The following is a 22,676-nucleotide window of genomic DNA, read 5'->3' on the forward strand; positions in this document are numbered from 1 at the left end:
GAGTAGTGTCACACTGACTGCTATGGACAATGTGCATTTATCCAGTATATGGATGGGGCAGCCTATTTGGTATCAGAGCCATAGACATTGTTTATTACTAGGGCGTTTCCTACTATAGAGTCAAAGAGGGATTTATTTTCTCTCAAGCTCATTGTAGTAAAAGTGTTTGGCTGTGTGTTTATAGGATTTTTTTCTGATCTTTGGAATTGAATTACAATATATAAATGTAACTTGCCCCAACCTGACATTTATGATAAATACCTTTGTCCTGTATGGAGTTACATATGTGCCAAAATTATGCAAGTGCTAAATTGTATTTTGAGCGTGCAAAATGATATTTTGTGCGCACAAAAATGTTTTGTGTGCACAAGATTATATTTTGAGTGTGCAAGTTGATATTTTGAGCACACAAAAATGTTTTGCGTGCACAAGATGATATTTTGAGCGCATAAAAAGTTTTTTGTACGCTCTTGAACTCAGTTTTGTAAAGCAATGTATCTTCTTGCTAAGATTAATACATTTTTTTGCAAAATCTCACTCGTTCTCTCTCCTTGTATGCCATCTGTGTGTGCTCAGAACTTTAGACTGCTTGCTTGCTTTTCCAACCGTATACTGACAAGTCCCACCTCCTATGTCAGGACTGGCTATTAGAAGCTGCTTACAAACACTCTGCAAATGGACAGTTGAGGTAGCTACAGCAACCATAAACATCTCAACTGCAATGACAAGGATTCCTTTCTATTTTTTACAACTTTTTGCAGCCTCAAACAGATGAGGTTCTATATACTGTACATTTAATTTACCCCAAGCTATGACAGGAGACATAATTAGCCTCTTTTCCTTTTCTTCCATTTCTCCTCATTAGTCAGTTTTGCCAGAAGGGTTGTGATAGAATGCATTAAATCTGAATACTGAACATTTCAAGATACCCCACAGCTTTGAAATGCAAACATGCAAACAGCTATTCAAATTTATTTTAAGAATAGAATTTTAATTTATTCAATATTTATAATATTCATAATATTTATAAAATGCAAGGCTGTTGAAAAATAAGAGAGGATACACCAAAGAAGGTGGACAAAATAACATGTTTATTAAGGACAATAATATATCATATAATAATAACAAAAAGAAGAAGGTTCAGTGGTTGCTGATCCGTGGTAGACTGTAATCTGGTCACATTTATTTGACTAAACTGCTCTCTCAGAATATCCTTTGGGATAGATAGAAGTCAAATTAAGTTCCCCCAAAATTACACTATTAAGTTAGTCTTAAAGAGTTTTACACATGGAAGAGATTAAATTAATATAATTTCAGATGAAAGTGGTAGCTACGTAAGTGTAGCTTGGTAACCTAGATAACCAAATAAAAGCCAAGAGAACCATACTAAGAGAGCTAGCCAGATATTTAGCTAGCTAGTAAGCCTATTGGGAGTGTACAGACTAAAAAATTTATTTCATAAAGGTTAAATAAAAACAGTTAAGTCAACAAAAGAGCTGCTTTCATGTGGTTATAGTGTGTTACACATTTCCTTTCTTGAAAACAAACTATCCCCTTCTCTTCCTCTTGTTTTTATTAGCAGTATGATCTGTGGTCTAGCCAGCCAATCAAAATGTACCACCTCATCTATGATTGGCTGAAATTCTGGCACATTATAATGCTGTGACCTTGTTGAGCAAACAAGCAATCAAAGCTATGAGCGCATGCAGAGTGGGTAGGAGGAGAGAGCAAGTGAGATCTTGCACGCGCAACAAACAGTGGAGTTACGGAAATTTCAGAATGCACATTCAAATAAACTTTATTCATGTGCAAAATGTATTTTTGTTCCCTAAAAGTGAATTCTTCTTTGCAAGGAGATAAATTGCTTTACAAAACTGAGTTCACGCACATGCAGAATACCTTTTTGTGCGATCAAAATATCATCTTGCGAGGGCAGAACATTTTTGTGTGCTCAAAATAAAACCTTGCAAGCTCAAAGTTTAATTTTTCGCACACAGAAAATTTTTGTGCTCTCAAAATATCATATTGCTCGCTCAGAATATAATTTTGTGTACACAGAATTGTGGCACACATATAACTCCATAGTCCTGAGACTACTGTAACCCTCGCTTGAACATACCTGTATATGCCAGAGTGGTTTTAAAGTGTTCTCTTGTTGCTATTACAAAAAAGAAAATATGGTATTGGAATTTTATTTCAGAGCACAGCATTCACAAAAATATTGCAATTTCTGATGATTTTGAACAAGGTGATTGAAAAAAATATACAAAATTACTTCTAGAAAAAAAAAAAAGCATTTGTGTTACTAGAATTTTGATTCAAAATTAAAAACCTTATAATTACTGAGGTACAGGCCATGTGACAAATTCCCAGTGTTACAACTAGCACCTGTCTTCACTAGATTGCACTGGCAGCCAAAGTAATCATGCACATGCTAACTGTAAACTTCCTATGCATGTGATTTTAATAACTAGAGGTCAGTCTTACCTGGGATATGTAATCATTTACAGATTCTGCTGGCAGCTGCAGGTTCACCTTTGTCTTGCTAAGACAATGTTCACTTAATAGTTTGCTTTAAATTAACTACATAGTTTGCTGATTGACGTTAGCATGAAAGGCAAGCAGCTGATAAAGAGGTCATGGAAGGCAAGAGAGTCAGAAAAATAGAACTTGTACACATTAACTTTGACTCTTCCTGGAATTACAGTCCAAGCAAACGTTCTCTCGCTGGAGGCCTTGCTGTCATAATAACGTTATGTGCAACGCTAGCTCAAGTGAGGAAAAATGAAAATCATCCTTGCTCTATCCTTGCACATAACACATGACACGAGACAGTGTCTGATGGGTCCTGGTGGGATTACACCGTACATTAGCTGGAAGCAAGAATTAGGCAGGATAAACATCTGCCTGCCTGCTTATCAGATTATATGGCAGTGATGGAGGGACGGTTCAGAAATATTTAGAAGGGGTAGCATTAATGTTCTGGTTATAAGGCTGAAGCTCGTCACTCTGCACACATTCTAAAGCACTGGGTCTCATTCACAACAAATTCCTTACAAGTTGTGAATTGATTAGGGCTGAATTGATTAGCAGATGTTACTGAAATGTTTTTCCGTTGTCGAATAGTCATTTAATGTAATTTAACATAACATGAGATCATACGAAACTCTAATGATGATGCGTGAGAGCAGCACTGCAGCTCACGCCTGACTGAGGAGAGAAAGAAAACACAGCTCACAGTCCAGACACACTCTAAACTTTCACAGCTTCAGGTGATGTAGATCGCAAAGTATGAGGGAATTATACAAAAACACCAAAAAATTAAATACAGAAGCACTCTCATTGTGGAATAAGCGGAGCCGGAGCTGCCACTCCACTGAAGCAAAACTTGCGTGTTGAGTGTCTATAAAGGAAAAACCCCGGCGTTACATCTTTAATGCAGTCTATTTAATGTGTTATAGCTTTATTAAAGTTAAAATACAAACTCTGAAACTGGCATTTCTCAGTGCAGTAAGTGCCCCTTCTCTGAGTTGCGCGAAATGTCTCGATCTAAGGGGGAGAGATTGAAACTGCACCCAGCTGATGCACACTCTGTCATGGGGATGCTCATCCCTCGAGCGTGCACGCTTAATGCAGCCAGATTATAACGTGATGGCTCGTAACTTATTGTATCATAATACAGTAAATGTGTCACTGTGCATTTCTTATCGTGAAGAAAATTGGCAATACGCAGCTTTATTAATAAGAGAAAATTAGTTTTAGAGTTAAAGATGGATTGAAGTAAACATAAAGGTGAGAGAGGGTAGTCTTCACCCCATTACACACTGAAACAATAATAATTAATAATATTAAAAATACAAATATTTAAAAATATCTAAAAATCCTTTGAAAAAAAGATGCATTCACCCGAGAAGAAGCACATAAGATATTTAGACTTGCTTTTAGAGAATAGATCTTGAATATAAGTATATTTTGTCTTTACTGTACTCGCAGAAGTATAACCAAGTGAAAAAATAAACTTATATACAAAATACACATATATTTGTTTCTTAAAGCAAGTCTAAATATTTTATATGTTGCTTCTCAAGTAAATGTATCTTGTTTTAAGGATTTTTAGACAATTTTAAATGGAAAGCAAGACAAAAACACTTGCAGTGGTTTTTGTTACTGAATTAAACTTAATAAAAAAGTATTTTTTCCCTTTAATTCAATGAATGTCATTCAGAGGTATTTTTAAAAGATTATTCTGTCCGCTTTATAGTTAGCAAGCATGTTTAATACAAGCTTTTAAGTCAGGGCACAAGCTGAATAGTCGGTTAAGAGCTAATGATTAATCATTGCAATAATCGGCCGAATAGTTGAATAATCATTCTAATATTAGTTAGATTAGTCGATTATCAAATTTGATCACAAATAAAAGATTAGTCGATTATCAAAATAATCGTTAGTTGCTGCCCTAGTATTTATGTGTGCGCAGAAAGTCTAAACGTGTTTAAACAGGTGCGTGCGCACATACATTTTATTTCTGCATTAAAATCTTCTCACACAGGTTTCAAGCACAAATACAGTATGTCTCCACATACGGTTAGTGAATAGGGCCATATTTCAAACCAGTTTGAAATGTATCGTAGTGTCTGTGACTAGTTGTAGCGCATCTCATAGAGTAGAGTCAATAGAAAAGAGTCAGCAACGGACACGCACTTTGTGTTGGCTACGATCTGGGGCTTTTTGTGGCAGATTTGTTGTAAACTTAAAGAGACAGTACACCCAAAAATGAAAATTCTGACATCATGCACTTACCCTTATATTGTTTCAAAACCCTATGACTTTTTTCCTTCCCATGGAGCACAAAAGGGATTGATAGGCAGAATGCTAGCCTCAGTCACCATTCACTTTCATTGCATGTTTTTTTTTTCATACAATGAAAGTGAATGGTTACTAAGGCCAACATTCTGTCTCATTCAACATGAGGGCGTGTAAAAGAAGACATAATAATCTTTAAAACATAAAAGGGCAAAGAGCCTTAAAATTTTTTAAGTGTGCATTTGGATTTACTGTATTTCAAATATATTTTTTTTCTATCATGGCTGCTATTAACTCAACCATAACACCTCAAGAGTGGGTATTTCACAGATCTGCACACTCAGTCAGCATTAGATCAGAACCACAGGACAGCAGTGCATTCAATTCAGATAAGCGCTGTGCCTTGTAGCGCATAAGGTTTCGTGAGCTGGTTTGCACTGTCAGGATTTTTCCTAGCTGTGACCTGTGTGGATGGAGATGGGAAGCACAAGGAAAAGAGTCCTCTCTTGTCCTGCCTTTGCTGAGCTGTGGATTGCGGGCCGCTAAAGCGGGCATCCATTATTCAGCTCTCGGGGATGGGCAGCTCCATATACCGGGATTAAGAACTCAGCTCTGATGAGCACATCACGCTCACCACTGATGCACCCACCCACACATGCACGCGCACACACACACACACAAACACACACACACACACACACACACACACACACACACACACATTCAGCGCTCTAGGGAGCCAGGGACATGGAAAACACACACCTCCTCCTCACAAGTTCATGTCTGCTAGAATGAGTGGAAGGTTGGATACCTGGATCAGAGCATCTACTGTAAACCTTAGCCATATCTTTAGGTGTACTCTCTATACTGTACAAACTATTCATGACACAAATTGCACACAAATGCAGACACAAATGATTTACCAATGCATTGCAAGCATGTGGTTCCATCAGGGGCCGATTATGACTGGCAAGGGCCCTGGGGCCAATTTTCTTTTAAAGTTGAGATCTATGCAATCTATTTTCATTGATTTAAGTCTCTTTTCATAACTGTTCTGTTATTTATTGTCAGATTAATTCAAACACACAGCACGGATGTGGCGAAGAATCCGCTCAACCGAAACATGTTTGCTGAACAGCCACTGTTCTTAAAGAGACAGTACTATTTTATCGTTTGTTATACATCTGTAAACTCAATGTAAATACTACAAATTATGCATACAAAATGCATATATTTAAAGGGGCCACAGTAAATGATTAAATATTTAACTTCAAACACTTTAAATATTGATGAATTTAACAAATACTGTAGGCTCCTACAGTATATATGCAAGGGTTTGTTGAAATTTGGCAAAGAGTTCAGGCAGTTCTAGCTTGCACTGCTATATCTTTTCAACTCATCTGAATGATGGGGTGCATTCCATTCAGAAGTGATCATCCCTACACCCTATTTCCTTCAAAGACTTTACCCTCCATTGTGTGAGCTTTGAAGGGCTGAAATTTTGGGGCAAATTCTGTTTGGAACGACCCTACAGCTTGGCTACCATTATCATTCTTCCATCGAAAAGCCCTGCAAAAGCATAATTTAAGTGTCCAAAAATCCCCTAGACAACATTACATTGACAGAATGTTTAATTGAGCTACGAGTCTGTTTTAGAATGTTTGTAATTTCAAACATCAGATGTTAAAACTTACACTCAAGACCTTTAATCTGCTTTAAGATGCTCTCTTCTTTCTTTCTTTCTTCTTTTTGTTCTTTCTTTCTTACTGTAAAACCTGTAAAAATTTCTAACTTCAAGCATTTAAAACTATTTTAAACTTTCAGACAAGTTTTTTTCAGACCAGCATTATGGTTTGTCTCGACAAACTTTACGTTTCTAGTTTAATCAGTACTTTTGAACCACACAAAGTAAAATATCAATATTCTCTTTTTCTCAACCACTTTTTCTAAACGTTTTTGTTCGACAGCCCTTTTATACAAAGAATAAAGCTTAACCATATAAAGCCTAACATATGAAATAATAATTTTTTATGAAATTTTTTACACATGTTGCTTGAATTCAATAAATACAAATGAAATATCAGTAATTTTAAATATCAGTAACAATATAAATGTTATTGTATAATTTTACTTTGCTGAAGCACCCCCAGATCATCACCGATCCTCCACCAAATTTCACAGTGGGTGCGAGACTCTGTGGCTTGAAGGCCTCTCTAGGTCTCTGTTTAACCATTAGACGACCAGGTGGAGGATTGGTGATGATCTGGGGGTGCTTCAGCAAGGCTGGAATCAGGCAGATTTGTCTTTGTGAAGGACGCATGACTCAAGCCACGTACAAGGTTATCCTTGAAAAGAAAACTTGCTTCCTTCTGCTCTGACAATGTTCCCCAACTCTGAGGATTGTTTTTTCCAGCAGGACAATGCTCCATGCCACACAGCCAGACCAATCAAGGTGTGGATGGAGGACCACCGGATCAAGACCCTGTCATGGCCAGCCCAATCTCCAGACCTGAACCCCACTGAAAACCTCTGGAATGTGGATGGTCACAAGCCATCAAACAAAGCCGAGCTGCTTGAATTTTTGCACCAGGAGTGGCATAAAGTAACCCAACAGCAATGTGAAAGACTGGTAGAGAGTATACCAAGACGCATGAAAGCTGTGATTGAAAATCAAGGTTATTCCACCAAATATTGATTTCTGAACTCTTCCTAAGTTAAAAAATTAGTATCGTGTTGTTTAAAAATGAATATGAACTTGTTTTCTTTGCATTATTCGAGGTCTGAAAACAATGCATCTTTTTTGTTATTTTGACCAGTTGCCATTTTCTGTAAATAAATGCTCTAAATGACAATATTTTTATTTGGAATTTGGGAGAAATATTGTCAGTACTTTATAGAATAAAACTAAAATGTTCATTTTACTCAAAACATAAATCCAGAGAAACTGACACTTTTGCAGTGGTCTCTTAATTCTTTCCAGAGCTGTATGTTAACAGTTGAACTAACATTAACTTACTTGCTCCCCCAGATTCTCTTAAAACTAAAAGAGAAAACTGACCATAGAAGAATACAGTAATACATCCTACACATTATAGAATGCAATGCATACTTGCTTACAAATTTCGGAATGTGACGACGCATTGAAGCGTTAGCGTTAGCGTCAAATACTTAGTATGTTTCTGGCCAAAATATCAAATAAATTATTACTTATTAATTGACTCTTCCTGCTTAGTCAGGAAAGATGTGGCTTTGAGCATCATGTTACCTCCTAAGATAGAGTTTTGAGAAATCAGCACAAATGCGTTTACTGCATCAGCAAAATCAACTTTGTTCCACCTTAGAAATAGTTTAATGGAGGTTTAAAGTTTTGTGAGAATCTATTGATTTACACGACAATATAAAACAGATAATGTTCCATAATCAGTAATAAAATCATTAAGAACAAATGCCATGCAACATCTTTGTGAAAATATCGAACAACCCATAGAACCCTCAACCTTTAGTGTATTCAACACAAGTTCTGGTCAGAACTGCCATCTGTTACATTAAGGCCCAGCCTACAGGTGTTCCTGGAAATTATTCTATTCATGGCATCTCCGCATCACTCATCTCATGGGCAGATGTGGAGTGGGCTTTCAAAGGTCCCAGGCAGCAGCATATGCTATATAAATCTAATTTTATATTTAGACAGTTAGTTCGTCATTGCCGTTTGGCATAGCAAACAGTTGTGGTTTGTACAAAATTTATGAAGGTTACACATCATTGGCTGTGGAATAGAATACTATTGTATATGTAAAGGAAAATATTTCAGACGTCACATGATCTCACTGTTGCATTTATTCAATGAGTGGATGCAGTGAAGCATTTTTAGAACCATTTTATCTTAAATGCCTTGATTGAGAAATTGAGAAAAAAATACAGTTACGCTCTGTGCTCTGCTTGTATGCCCACAAATGTTTGGCAAATAAATTTAATCATCTGAGTATTCCTTACATACATACAAAATAGGGTGGTAGTATTAATGCATTTTTTTTGTGTAGCAAACTAGTAGTAGTCACGCAATTTTAATTTCAGATATCTGTAATGTGATTGTAACAAGAAAATTTAATTACGTATCTTTATTTACTCTTCAGTTTAGTGATTGATCTAAAATCCATTTCCAGTTATCTAAAATTAACAGTACCACCAGTGAATGCCAAATCTAGACATCAGAAATTAGCATTTATACAAGTTGTAATTCAACTGTTGATATCAGGAATGGACATTTGCACTATTAACAATGCAATTGTAGATATCAAATATTATAATTCTTAAATGCAAAAAGTGCATAGCTGATATGTGTATTTGGAATTTTAAGTGTAAAAAAATTATTATTGATATATCTAATTGTATTTTGAATAGGAGTGAATGACAGATCATTGTGAAATAGTGAAAATGCAGTTTCAGATCATTATGGCTTTTACCAGCTGAAATTCAATTTTTTTCAAGAATGGGTACTTCGAGTAATGACATCATTTTTCATATTAATAATGAACATGTTTACTACCTAATTACTGACATCAAAAATGTGCATTTTCACTGCTAGCAATTCCATTGCTGATATGAAAAATAAGCATTTTAATTAGTGAAAATGTAATTATAAAAATCTAGAATTCACTTTCTGCAGATTAAATGTCAAAAGGGTTTGCATTATGCTACCGTCTATTTAGGGAACACATGAACAAATGACCAAAAAAAGTAATGTTTATTTCCCCTGACCTCCATGGGAAATTCGTTAAAATATAAAATAAAATAAAAACTTGTGAAGTCATTACGGAAAGCCTCACGGAATTGACTACTGAAACATTTCATCACAACTTCACTGTGTTAATGTTTCAATGGAACGGTTAGCACTGAGGGTGGGAAAATTTAAAAGTTTGGCGGACGTGATTGCTGTCAATCATGATGCAATCAAATTAGGCGTAAAACTCTTACTTGAGGCTTTTGAAAGAGGGCTTTGCCATTGAGAGAGCAGACCTAGCCGCATACATCTGTAACACTGCTCAGACCAGGAGAAAAACAGTTTTCTTGCAAGCCATCATCTGCAAATCCCAGCAGGGCGAAAAGAAAACAGAGGTCAAGCACTAAAATTATCCTTAGTTTAGAATCTCAGTTTATGAAAACTCTCCAGCACTTCATGACTGTGCTCACATTGACCTGCCCTTCCATGCCTGTGTTTCTATATTGACAGCAATAACAGTAAACTGAAGCCGGTTGCCGCTTGATTTCATTTTGTGCTGATAAAATGTCTTTTTTTTTTCAGAGGTTCCTGGGTTTTAGTGACACTGTTCTCCTGGAAATGAACATATTTCAGAGTTCTGCTCACGGATATCAACCCTGATTTTTCATTTCTTTGCCTCTTCATTTTTCCCCATTCAATATCAAAGAACTGTTGAGAAAATGACTGGTTTATTTAAATCTGTTCTCCACAGGCAGAAAGTGGCAGACACTTTAACCTTCAAATATGGAGTGCTGCCTCAGCAAATGTGTGGAGCATTATATTACTGCCACTATGGAAAGCATTTTCTGTTTGTTGTGATTTGCTGGCAGATTAATACAGATGAGAGACATAAAAGGGGTTATATTTATTTGTTTTGGAGCAATGGCATACAGAATAGCATGAAACTCCCCCTAGTGGTTGCATTTCACTAGAGTAATCCATAAACACAGCTCCAGAAAGCAATGGTAGCCATCATTAACTTGATGTAGGATGAGAATGTAGTCTCATGGAATTCACAATTCTACTTTAGCTCGAAGACCAAGTAGTTATTAAACAGGCGAGACATTGCAATACTTATATTAGTGCACAATAGATGTTTACTTTTAAGTCAAATATATCAAAAAAGCAAAAAGCCAGTAACTGGCAGGATTAGTCTACAAAATCCCTTCATCTGTGCTAAAGATTATGCTAGCAAGTTAAAACAGGTGTTTCCAGCAAGCTTGATTACTGCACTATGAGCCAGAGGTGACCCCTGGTCTTCCATCGGCCCCTTGAGTATAAACGGAGACACATGAAAGAGCTCCAGTGCCCCCCCCCCACTTCTGGGTTGCAGTTATCACATGCTGCCCAACGAGCACTAATCTCTCTGGGCTGCAGGCTGTACAGAGCTCTGCCCTCATGCCTGTGACCAACGACATTTTTATCGCAGTGGCATTCCCGGACTGTCAGTGCTATTGTGTGGGAGCCCCTGAACAACCTTGACTGAGAAGCAGAGGGGCAGATGGAAGAGTGAGTGTGATAGAGAATTACTTAATGAGATGGACAAAGAGAGTTATGGAAGACAGAAAGCAGGCCTACAGGGAAGAATGAGATGATTTAACAAATGTGCTAAGTGCGAAAGCTGTTCTTGGTATGAATAAAAACTAGGTGCTTGCAAAGGCATCTCTATTGCCATTGCTCATACTTTGGGTTAGGGATTTCAACTTTGTTGCATACAACTATGGGTGATTACTTTTCTAAGTGATCAAATGCAAGCAAAACAATTCCATAGAGGGATCAGAGCCATATCTACACTGTAGTAAAAAAATAACTAAATATCTTTTACATTTATGGTAAAAAAAACAATAACAAAAAAGGAGCTGTGGTCGCCAGAAATTCACCATTGCACCACAAAACACCATAGGGGTAAATACACTCCACACCAAAATAATTCTATAAACATTAACTAAACAACACCAAATGAAAAATTAAACACTCCAACATACATAACCATTATCAAAAATGAGAAGAAACACACACACACACACAAAAAAAAATGTAATCAAATGTGATAGATCACGCAGAAACGTCTGAGAACGCCCATTTACTGTTTTTCGCCATAATTTTAACAATATTTATCGTAAAAGTGATGTATTGTCTTGTTAAACAATATAAAATTCCACCAAGGAAAATCATATCTTTTAATATATTTTACCATAAAATTACATGTATTGTCTATATGTATTGTATATAATTGTTTAGCATACATGGTAAGGTTACTTACCAGGTTACCAGTTAACCAATTACCAGTTTTTTTACTGTAGCATTTTTGACATTATTTTTCACTTAAAATGTATCTGCAACGACACCTAGATTTACTCCAAGGTAAATTAAAGCTAATAATTTAACTTTAGTTACATATACTGTATATAAATATATATATCTTAAGGTCTTATGGTCAATATTAGGTCAAAAATGGCAAAAAAGAAACAGCTTTCTCTAGAAACTCCTCAGTCAATCATTGTTGTGAGGAATGAAGACTATACAATGCTTGAAATTGCCAAAAAAACAAAACAAAAAATAACTGAAGATTTCATACAAAGGTCTAACAAGGACAGAAAGAGATGTGGAAGCACATCAGAGTCTCTAGTTTGAGAAATAGACACCTCACATGTCCTGACGGCTTCATTTAATTCCACCTGCTCAACACCAGTTTCATGTACAACAGTAAAGAGAAGACTCAGAGGTGCAGGCCTTATGGGAAGAATTGCAAAGAAAAAGCCACTTTTGAAACAGAAAAACAAAAAGAAAAGGTTAGACTGGGCAAAGAAAGACACTGGACAACAGATAATTGGAAAAGAGTGTTATGGATCTTAAACCCATTTAGCTTTTGTGGGATCAGCTAGACTGTAAGGTGCATGAGAAGCTTGCAGAAGCTTGCCAGCTCTTTGGTCTTGAGGTCAGCCTAAATAAAACTTCACCAGCCTGCACCTAAGAAAGAGTACCGGCTATCAAGCATCTTCATTGACCAGACAGAGCTGAACGTATTTCACCAGTTCACCTATTTGGGCTGTGTGATCTCCCCTGATTCCAAGATCGACAAAGAAATAGACAACAGACTGGCCAAGGCAAAGAGTACCTTTGGCAGACTCTATAAATGAGTGTGGTACAACAAAGAGTGTTACAAAGATCAGCGTCTACAGAGCTGTCGTACTGACCACCCTCCTATATGGCGCCGAATCCTGGGTCACCAACAGCTGCCACCTCCGCCTCCTTGAACGCTTCCATCAGCGCTGCCTCCGCACCATCCTAAACATCCACTGGAGTGACTTTCTCACCAACACTGAAGTCCTCAAACAAGCAGGGATCACCAACATTGAGGCCATGCTCATGAAGATACAGCTATGCTGGTCAGGGCACGTCTCCGGGATGGAGGATCATCGCCTGCCAAAGATCGCATTGTATGGTGAGCTGTCCACTGGCCACCGTGATAGAGGGGCACCTCAAAAGAGATATAAAGACTCCTTGAAAAAGACCCTCACCACCTGTGGCATTGATCACCGCCAATGGGCATCACAAGCTGCTGACCATGAAAGCTGGCGAAGTACAGTTCACTGGGCCACTGCCACTTTTGAACAAAACAGACAGGCCAGCTTGGAGGAAAAAAGATGGCAAAGAAAAAAACCGGGAACCATCAGCAGCACCCACCACAACACAGACATTCTCCTGCAGTTCTGTGGATGGATGTGCCTGTCACGTATTGGGCTTTTCAGCCACCAGCGTGCGTGTAATAGACATGGACATCCCCCTTCCTAAATCTTTGCAAGCGAAGTCAAGCCAAGAAGAAGGTGCATGAGAAGTGCCCGACAAGACAAGCCACATCTATGGCAAGTGCTACAGGAAGCGTGGGTTGGAATGTCACCTGAGTATCTGGAAAAACTGACAGCTAGAATGCCAAGGATCTGCAAAGCTGTCATTGCTGCACATGGAGGATTTTTTGATGATAACTCTTTGAAGTAGTTTAAGAAGTTCTGATTTTTTTTTTCAATTGTAATAGTAATTTTTCACGTTATTAATGTCCTGACTATACATTGTGCTCAGTTGAATGCCACTTTGGTGAATAAAAGTACCAATTTCTTTCCATAAGAGCAAAACATGCTCACACAGACCCAACACTTACAGTGCAGTATTAATATATTAAAGTATATATTAATAAGTATGATATAAGTATTATATTAATATACACTATATTGCCAAAAGTATTCGCTCATCTGCCTTTAGACGCATATGAACTTAAGTGACATCCCATTCTTAATCCATAGGGTTTAATATGATGTCGGCCCACCCTTTGCAGCTATAACAGCTTCAACTCTTCTGGGAAGGCTTTCCACAAGGTTTAGGAGTGTGTTTATGGGAATTTTTGACCATTCTTCCAGAAGTGCATTTGTGAGGTCAGACACTGATATTGGACGAGAAGGCCTGGCTCGCAGTCTTCGCTCTAATTCATCCCAAAGGTGCTCTATCGGGTTGAGGTCAAGACTCTGTGCAGGCCAGTCAGGTTCTTCCACACCAAACTCGCTCATCCATGTCTTTATGGACCTTGCTTTGTGCACTGGTGCGCAGTCATGTTGGAACAGGAAGGGGCCATCCCCAAGCTGTTCCCACAAAGTTGGGAGCATGGAATTGTCCAAAATCTCTTGGTATGCTGAAGCATTCAGAGTTCCTTTCACTGGAACTAAGGGGCCAAGCCCAGCTCCTGAAAAACAACCCCACACCATAATCCCCCCTCCACCAAACTTCACAGTTGGCACAATGCAGTTAGACAAGTACCGTTCTCCTGGCAACCGCCAAACCCAGACTCATCCATCAGATTGCCAGATGAGAAGCGTGATTTGTCACTCCAGAGAACGCGTCTCCACTGCTCTAGAGTCCAGTGGCGGTGCGCTTTACACCACTGCATCCGACGCTTTGCATTGCACTTGGTGATGTATGGCTTGGATGCAGCTGCTCGGCTATGGAAACCCATTCCATGAAGCTCTTTACGCACTGTTCTTGAGCTAATCTGAAGGCCACATGAACTTTGGAGGTCTGTAGCGACTGACTCTGAAGAAAGTTGGCGACCTCTGCGCACTATGCGCCTCAGCATCCGCTGACCCCGCTCTGTCATTTTACATGGCCTACCACTTCGTGGCTGACTTGCTGTCATTCCCAATCGCTTCCACTTTGTTATAATACCACTGACAGTTGACTGTGGAATATTTAGTAGCGAGGAAATTTCACGACTGGACTTGTTGCACAGGTGGCATCCTATCACAGTACCACGCTGGAATTCACTGAGCTCCTGAGAGCGGCCCATTCTTTCACAAATGTTTGTAGAAGCAGTCTGCATGCCTAGGTGCTTCATTTTATACACCTGTGGCCATGGAAGTGATTGGAACACCTGAATTCAATTATTTGGATGGGTGAGCGAATACTTTTGGCAATATAGTGTATATGTATTATATACATTTAATATGAGTAATATTTTAAAGATTCAAGTATTGCAAATTAATTGCAAAATTATGCAAAATTAGCTGCAAAAATAAAGGGCATCTTGTGGAGCACTTGCTTTTGTTTCACACATGACAATAAAAGACTGAGCACAAGCTGCTCCTGAATAAATTATTTAATAAATTACAATAATGACAATTGTGCATGTGCACAATTTACAATTTAAATATATCCAAGTGACTCCAGTATTTTGACTATGTTCACCAAAATTCGTTCAGATCCATTTAATGATTCGTTCAGTGACCATTTCTGGTGATGCCGGAAGGTGGTGACAAATGAGTGTCTTGTGTGAAATGAGTTAGTCACTGAATCAACAATCAAAATAAAATTTTAATCCTTTAACATTTGTATGTCTACAGACCTACAAAGAGACTTTAGAAGTTTTAAGCATTATAAGAACAAAACAAATCTATCATTTCCCTACAGTTTGTGAGCTGCATGACTTTTATCAAAAGACAACAATAACAGTCTTATCATAAGAGTTTCAATAACGTCCGTATGTTTTCATGTATAAAAAGTGTGTCTACAAATCTATTGACTTCAGTAAAATGCCTAGTGTTTTAAGAACACAGCAGATCGGGGGTCTGGGTAGCTCAGCAAGTACTGACGCTGACTACCACCCCTGGAGTCATGAGTTCGAATCCAGGGTGTACTGAGTGACTCCAGGTCTCCTAAGCAAACAAACTGGCCCGGTTGCTAGGGAGGGTAGAGTCACATGGGGTAATCTCCTCGTGGTCACGATTAGTGGTTCTCGCTCTCAATGGGGCACGTGGTAAGTTGTGCATGGATCGCGGAGAGTAGCATGAGCCTCCACATGCAGAGTCTTGCACAACGAGCCATGTGATAAGATGATTGACGGTCTCAGAAGCAGAGGCAACTAAGACTTGTCCTCTGCCACCTGGATTGAGGTGAGTAACCTACTGATTGGCTAGATGGTCATACAATATGCCTAAAGTTACAAAACGCAAAGAAAATTGTATACAAATCCACCATTTGGACTCGATATGGGTTTAGCTTGAAAAAGTGTGGGGGACCAAATCACCTTGTTAAAGAGTGCTCGAGACGTGTTCCCCTCGTCCCCCGCAGCTGCTACACCCTTGTCAGAATGTTACAATATATACACTTGGGGGGTGATGGGCTCTCCTGACTTGGGACCTGTGTAAATCATGTCAACCAAATTGTTTGTTAAAAAAACATTTAATTTTTTAAATAATTTTTTTTTTTTTTTTAGCGGTAATGAAGACGTAACAAAGGTGCATTCATGACAAAAAATAAAAAAAAATAAAAAAAACATACTGTTGACGAACATTTTATGAGAAAAATTACACTGCTATTAATGCTTTCTTTTCTTTTTTCTTTTTAAAAAAGAAAAATCTAGAAAGAATTGATTAAAGTATCCAGTCATAGTATGTTCCTGCTTGCAATAGCTGAACACCAGTCAACATGATCACATGGGGAAGTTGGCATGTTATTTCTGAGAGTTCCAGTACCCTGGGATCATTATGCTGACTCACAAAGCGGCATCTCCTATTAGTTTTTGTATCGGCTCCAGCATATTTACCTTACCTTGTGGCGCGACCTGAAGCAAGTTGCTTCAGCAGCGTGGGAGACCCGGGTTCGGATCTCGTGTTGAAGCCAGGAAGTAATCACGTATGCAAAATCAGTGATGAGCATGATTCAGAGGTTGCATTTATCCGGGCTGATTGGTTGCTTAGGAAACCTGGCTAGAGTCACTCAGAACACCCTGGATTCAAACTTGCAACTCCAGAGGTGGTAAAACACATCATACACCTGTATGTGTGAGATTAATCTGCTATAGCCACAACATAAGTGCAATATTACAACTTGCAACTGCACAAAGCAGCAAATGAACTTACACACTAGTTAGAATGCGCAACTTGCATTGTGAACACAACATTTCCTTGATGTATGTGAGATTAAACAACATGAGAAAACTGTCCTGAAAACCTGAGCTCCTATAATAATAGCATATTATAGTAGCATTATACTGAAGAATTAGCTACTTTTTAAAAGTTAATCTGTTGTGAATTCCTCACTTTAAGTCAGAGTAAAACTGACTTAAATGAATGAATATGACATGATGAAACATTGACTAAATTTACAGTACATTTCATAAAAAGACAAAACAAAAATAAAATATGTATATATATGACTAAAATAAAAACCTGTGTGAAAATTAACACTGCTTGGGCCAATAAGCAACCTCATAGAAACCACACAGAACACTCTAGCAACCATAGAGCAACACCCTGGCAACCACCTGATAAAACCTTAGCATCATCTCAAGTTTTATGCAGGCAAGCACCACAATTAAATTTTATAAAAAATGATTAACAGGTTCTCGGAAGGCAGCTTTACTAACATTTTCTATGATATTGTTTAATGAAACCAGTGTTGCAGAGTTTCCATGGTAGACAGTTAAGAGTTTGGACTCTGTTCTTTCTTCCACTGAACATTCTCAAAGTTCCTCTGAGCAAGTTATCAAAACACTGCCCCGTGTCTCTAAACAAAACACAGAGTCAAGCAAAAACAGCTGAAACTTAATGATGCCTCTACTATTTTCCCAGCAGGCCCATTAAGGTGAGGATGGGAAAAGCTGCTAACTAAAGAGCAAGAAGGTGATGGATTTGGGAAGACAGGAGTCGAGCACATGGCCACTGGATCTCAAAACAAACAAGCCGTGAGATCAGGATTAGGGTGCTGGGTGAAGACACCGGATCCGCAGCAGCATTCCTCACCCTCTCCCATATCTTGCCTGTATGCTTTCTGCAGCCCGCCTTTGGGAAGGTGAATGGCAGGGCTATTTTCCTCACACTTGTATGCAAAGACTGCACTTGTCAGTTTTCAAAAGAATGATGGGTGCTGGAGTCCAAACTGCCAGTAATAACAACCTGAGGGTAGATAGTCCTAAAAAAACAGAGATAGGCACCACACAATTTAATCTTACGAAGATTCTGAGGAATCTTAATAAATATGTGGTGTAAATACTTCGGAATAAATTAAAGGTTTCTCCTCAAGAGATCTGCACAAATGATAGTTAAATAAGTAATGATCTGACAAATTTACTGAACAGTGAAAAGTCCTTTTAAGTTTAGGGCAGCATAAATTAGTCTGAACATTTCTGATATGAACAGAACATGGCAGAAATGTTGGACTAAAAGCATCTAAAGAACATTGACAGCTGCAATGAAATGGATATAAGAGTAATTTCTTCTCAAAGACACATCAAGTGTTCCTTTTATGGTGATCAAAGGAAGGACAAGCATCCGTATTACATGACATCCTTAAATAATGTTGGATAAGAGGGTTTGGAATAGAAAGTAAAAGGTCAACAGGTCATACCTACATTGGTGAGCGTTTGGGTCACTTCATTCCCATTGCCATTAAGGTCTCCATTTGTGACTATAGCTTTCTTTATGGCTATGATCTGCCTTATGTGTTATCAGATAGATAGGATAGGGTTCTCTATCCAAGCTGCATTATCATGCAGCACAGATAGTGTCTAGGAAGCTGAGTAGCCCCTTCAAACAATGCTATTGGCCTTTAAGATGTGCCGAGCCTTACCAAGTGTTCACACAGCAATGCCTGAGAGTCCAAAACTAAGACACAATATAAAAAGTTTGAAGATTAATGCAATCAGAAAACAACCTTGTACAGGCTCTAACAATACTACATATTTCTCTTCTTTTTTTTTTTTTTTTGCATGCCTTTGCAAGACTAAAATTAGATGGCAGCCTGATGTAAAACAAAATAAAAGCAGCAACAGTGACAAGTAAATATACACTTCGTTCCAGTTCAAAGTGTTTAGCCGCAATGCATTTGAACTTCACATGGCAAAATAAGCAAGAGCCTGTAAGTTGAGCATCGGGTGAGAGCTATAAAGTGTCTTATCAAATTTCCAGTGCTGCAAACTAGAACACTCATGAACATGATCCCTAAACATGACACATACATAAACTCCTCCCCACCCTCAACACCAGCCACTACTCTAAAGCTCAAAGTTCTCCAGCCTCATGTTAACATCTTATATCATTGACATTCTGGGCCAGCACTGTTTACAAGAACTTAAAAGAGAAGAGCAAGGGAAGGTGGAGAGATCTGGGAACCTATATAGTATGATTGAGGGAGAAAGATTACTTATATAAGATTACTTATAAAGATTACTTTTGCATGCTGCAAAATGAGCCAGGCCTCGAGTAGCCCACTGTGGCAGAATCGAATGGTTGCTCCACCAAACGTGGTGCCCCTCCACTTCTCCAAGCACTCAATGTAATAGCACATACAAAAACAAGAGGAAAATGGCATTCAGATGCTACATTTCACAGAATGAGGGATAAGAGGGACTATGTGTTCCGGTATCCAGAGGAAACATTGTGCCAACCTCTTTGGGAAAAGCCACTCAGCAAGACATAACAAATAAATCTGCAATCACAACATAGAGCCAACCACAGAAGGAAGACTTTCAGGATTGTGGCCCCACAGAGCTGATCTACTGAGCCTTTTTTCATGTGCTTGTGCTGGATGGGCTCCATGACTACCGGGTTCAGAACTGAAAGGCCAAAAGGATTTATTGAAGCAAAAGTTCAACGTCCCAGTGTGCATGTAGTTCAACACGTAAACAATCCATGACAGGTCACAAAGTCAACAAAAGTCATTTAAAAACATTAAGATGATCTATTTGACAAAACAATGTATTAATGCACTTTATGATTTGGCAGAGTTTCAAAATCTGTACTACACAAGGCGAAACGCAGTAACTATGCCAAAACTAAAACGGAGAAAAAAATGGTTCATAGTTGATTGGTTTAAAGTTACCTCACCGTGAGGGTGAGAAACCTCTGTTTACAAGAGGGCGATTCAAGGAGTTACATTCAAAAGTCTGTGCTATTAAACTGTATGTACTACTTTTCAGGTAAGTTACTGTAAATATATTGACCTAAAAGTGTAACACTGTGGCACTAAAGAAAAAATTTGTTTGTTTGATGGGCCCATCCAGCCCAACACAGCAACATCTGCTTGACCAATTGTGTGAGTATGGTGTGGGACTTTCTGTTTATACAACCAATGGGAGACGGGGGGTGGGTGGAGGAATGGGTTGGAGTTTTCAGGTATCTGGTTAAAAACAGTGATTATTTTTGAAATTCCGTTTGGTGGCGCTAGTGGTGCAGAAATTACACACTTCACTTTCGCACTCTCTTTTCTCTCAATCTAAGCATAGTTGAGTCAAATCATCTGTCACAGGAGTTTTCTCACAATTTTAACAAAATGTGTAGTTACTGCATTTTCCCTTCGTAGGGCAGAATTAATCTCTATGTAAAAATGCCCAAACATTTACAATCGCTTGCTCTATAAACACCCAAACCATGTCCGATTGGCATGTCAGTCTTAGCATGAAACCTCAATCCATGATCTCTAAACTTAATAAGCTTAAAGTTTAATCCTATAAACAGCTGCGTGATAGGTTGATTCTACATTCTCTATATTACATATACACACGTGCTCAGAGGTCAGTCAAGGAGGTTTCTGAGGAGTATAGCTGTATTCCAGGGTGGGACGCATAGGGAGAGCAGCTCACATGCATGCTTGGTACCCAAGCTTGGACATAATTACCCTGTTTTGAGGGGCTTCAGCTGGGTCTACTTCCCTGCCAAGACAAGCTTTTATTAAAGTTAAAGTTGGTTGTGCAGAATATCAGCAGACAGCCCTACAGCAACCATGACACAAGTGCCAAAAGTTTACTAAGTACAAGCCCAGCATTTAGCCGGACAAGGCCATGGTGTGTATTTCTGCAGGGCGGCTTTTAACAGATCAGCTGTGCTATCCTCGGGAGCACGACAGTTCCTGATTGAACCTAGAAGAACTCAATCCTGGCTATTGAATATAGATCCTACATACTGGTTCCTGTAGCTCAAATGGTAGAGCATGGTCCTAGCACAAGCTGATAAAACGTAAATGCAAACTGACTTTTACATGCCGAATTCTGTTTCATTGCAGTTTCATGGTGAAATTAACACTAGAAGCGCTACAACACTGGTGTGTTTTATTCACTTTCACACAAATCACAAAAAATGGCTGATTATGACTTTATTAACACTTATTTTTCGCACTGTTACTCACACACTGCTATGTTATGACATCTAAACACTTTTACTATAATGCATCATTTGAGAAATGATACATTTTAATGCTTGTATTACATACTCACCTACATTTACACACTTATTCCAATGTAATTAGCTTCTGTGGTAGCTCACCTGATACAGTGTTGGACTTTGAACTCTGAACTCTGAATTCAAACCCAATAAAGCACACAAGCTGACACGTGAGACGAGAGTGTCATAAAAGTGACAATAGATGATGTGGTTGCTTCCAAAAATTTGCTTTTCATTTCTGATTTTGTATGTGAACTCCATCGGTTAGGTTAAGGTATTGGTTAAGGGTAAGGATGTCTGTTTTGTGTCTACCTCTAATTTGATTTTAGATCACTATTGGTTAGTTTCAGATTAAAATTTTAGGTTAGGGAGGTTCGTATCACTCATTAAAACTTCCATCTAATCTTCACCTTAAAAAACTTGTCTGATTATGACACCATTTCACTTGCTTTTGGTGCCCCCCACTAGACATTTCACAGGGAAACATGTAAAAGGCACGTAATTTTGTTTTTAAAAATGTTGCCACGGTCAAATAATGTTCATGAGACCAGGCTGGAAATGTGGCAATGATGATTTTAATATACAGTCTGTTTAAATAATCTTTATAAAGTACATACTTTTACTTTGTGCATTTCAATATTTTAGCGAATAAGTATAAAATATATCACACATCACAATTGCAATGTTTGTTCAAGTAACGCAAACCACTTTTTTTCTACAATAATATAACCATAGAAGTCATAGACACACGGTCCATGCAGCCCTAATGGGAGTCAATGGCAGACACCTGTACCATTAGATTTCAGGGGAGACAAGATCAATATTCATTGGAATAGAGTCTCTAAACATGTCATTTTGGGTCCTGCTATTTGCATTGGATCTATATCTGTTGCCTATTGGACGTTGGGCTTTCAAACAATGTATTTTTTACTCGTTTGAAAGCCCACATTCTATACACAATGAATACCTGAGCTTTCAAATGGATGGGACTTCACAACAAATGACCTATGATTGAAATGGTGTTGTCCGTGATTGACAGCGTATGAAATACATAATCAAAGTGTTCGGCAGCTCAAAGGTACAGACAGTTATTTGCAATCTGCCATAACACATTTATTTCATCAAATTCAATCAAATATTTTGCCTGTTTTATTGCAAACACATTTTTGAGCATTGCTAATTATTTTTGTTACAAAATGTCACTGTTTAAAGGGCCACATTCACAATACGTTTTCATTTGAAAACTTGTTCATTTCACTGTTTACGCCTCTTATTCATACTAGTACACCGTTTTAATCCACCGAAAATGGAGCATTTCCAAAACACTCTCCAATACCACATACTTTGTTAAACAATAACATTAGGAAACAGAAAACTGAGTTTCTAAATGAAAATGGATTAGTGTGGATGTG

The sequence above is a fragment of the Myxocyprinus asiaticus genome, chromosome 27 (assembly GCF_019703515.2).
Source record: "Myxocyprinus asiaticus isolate MX2 ecotype Aquarium Trade chromosome 27, UBuf_Myxa_2, whole genome shotgun sequence".
Lineage (NCBI taxonomy): Eukaryota > Metazoa > Chordata > Actinopteri > Cypriniformes > Catostomidae > Myxocyprinus > Myxocyprinus asiaticus.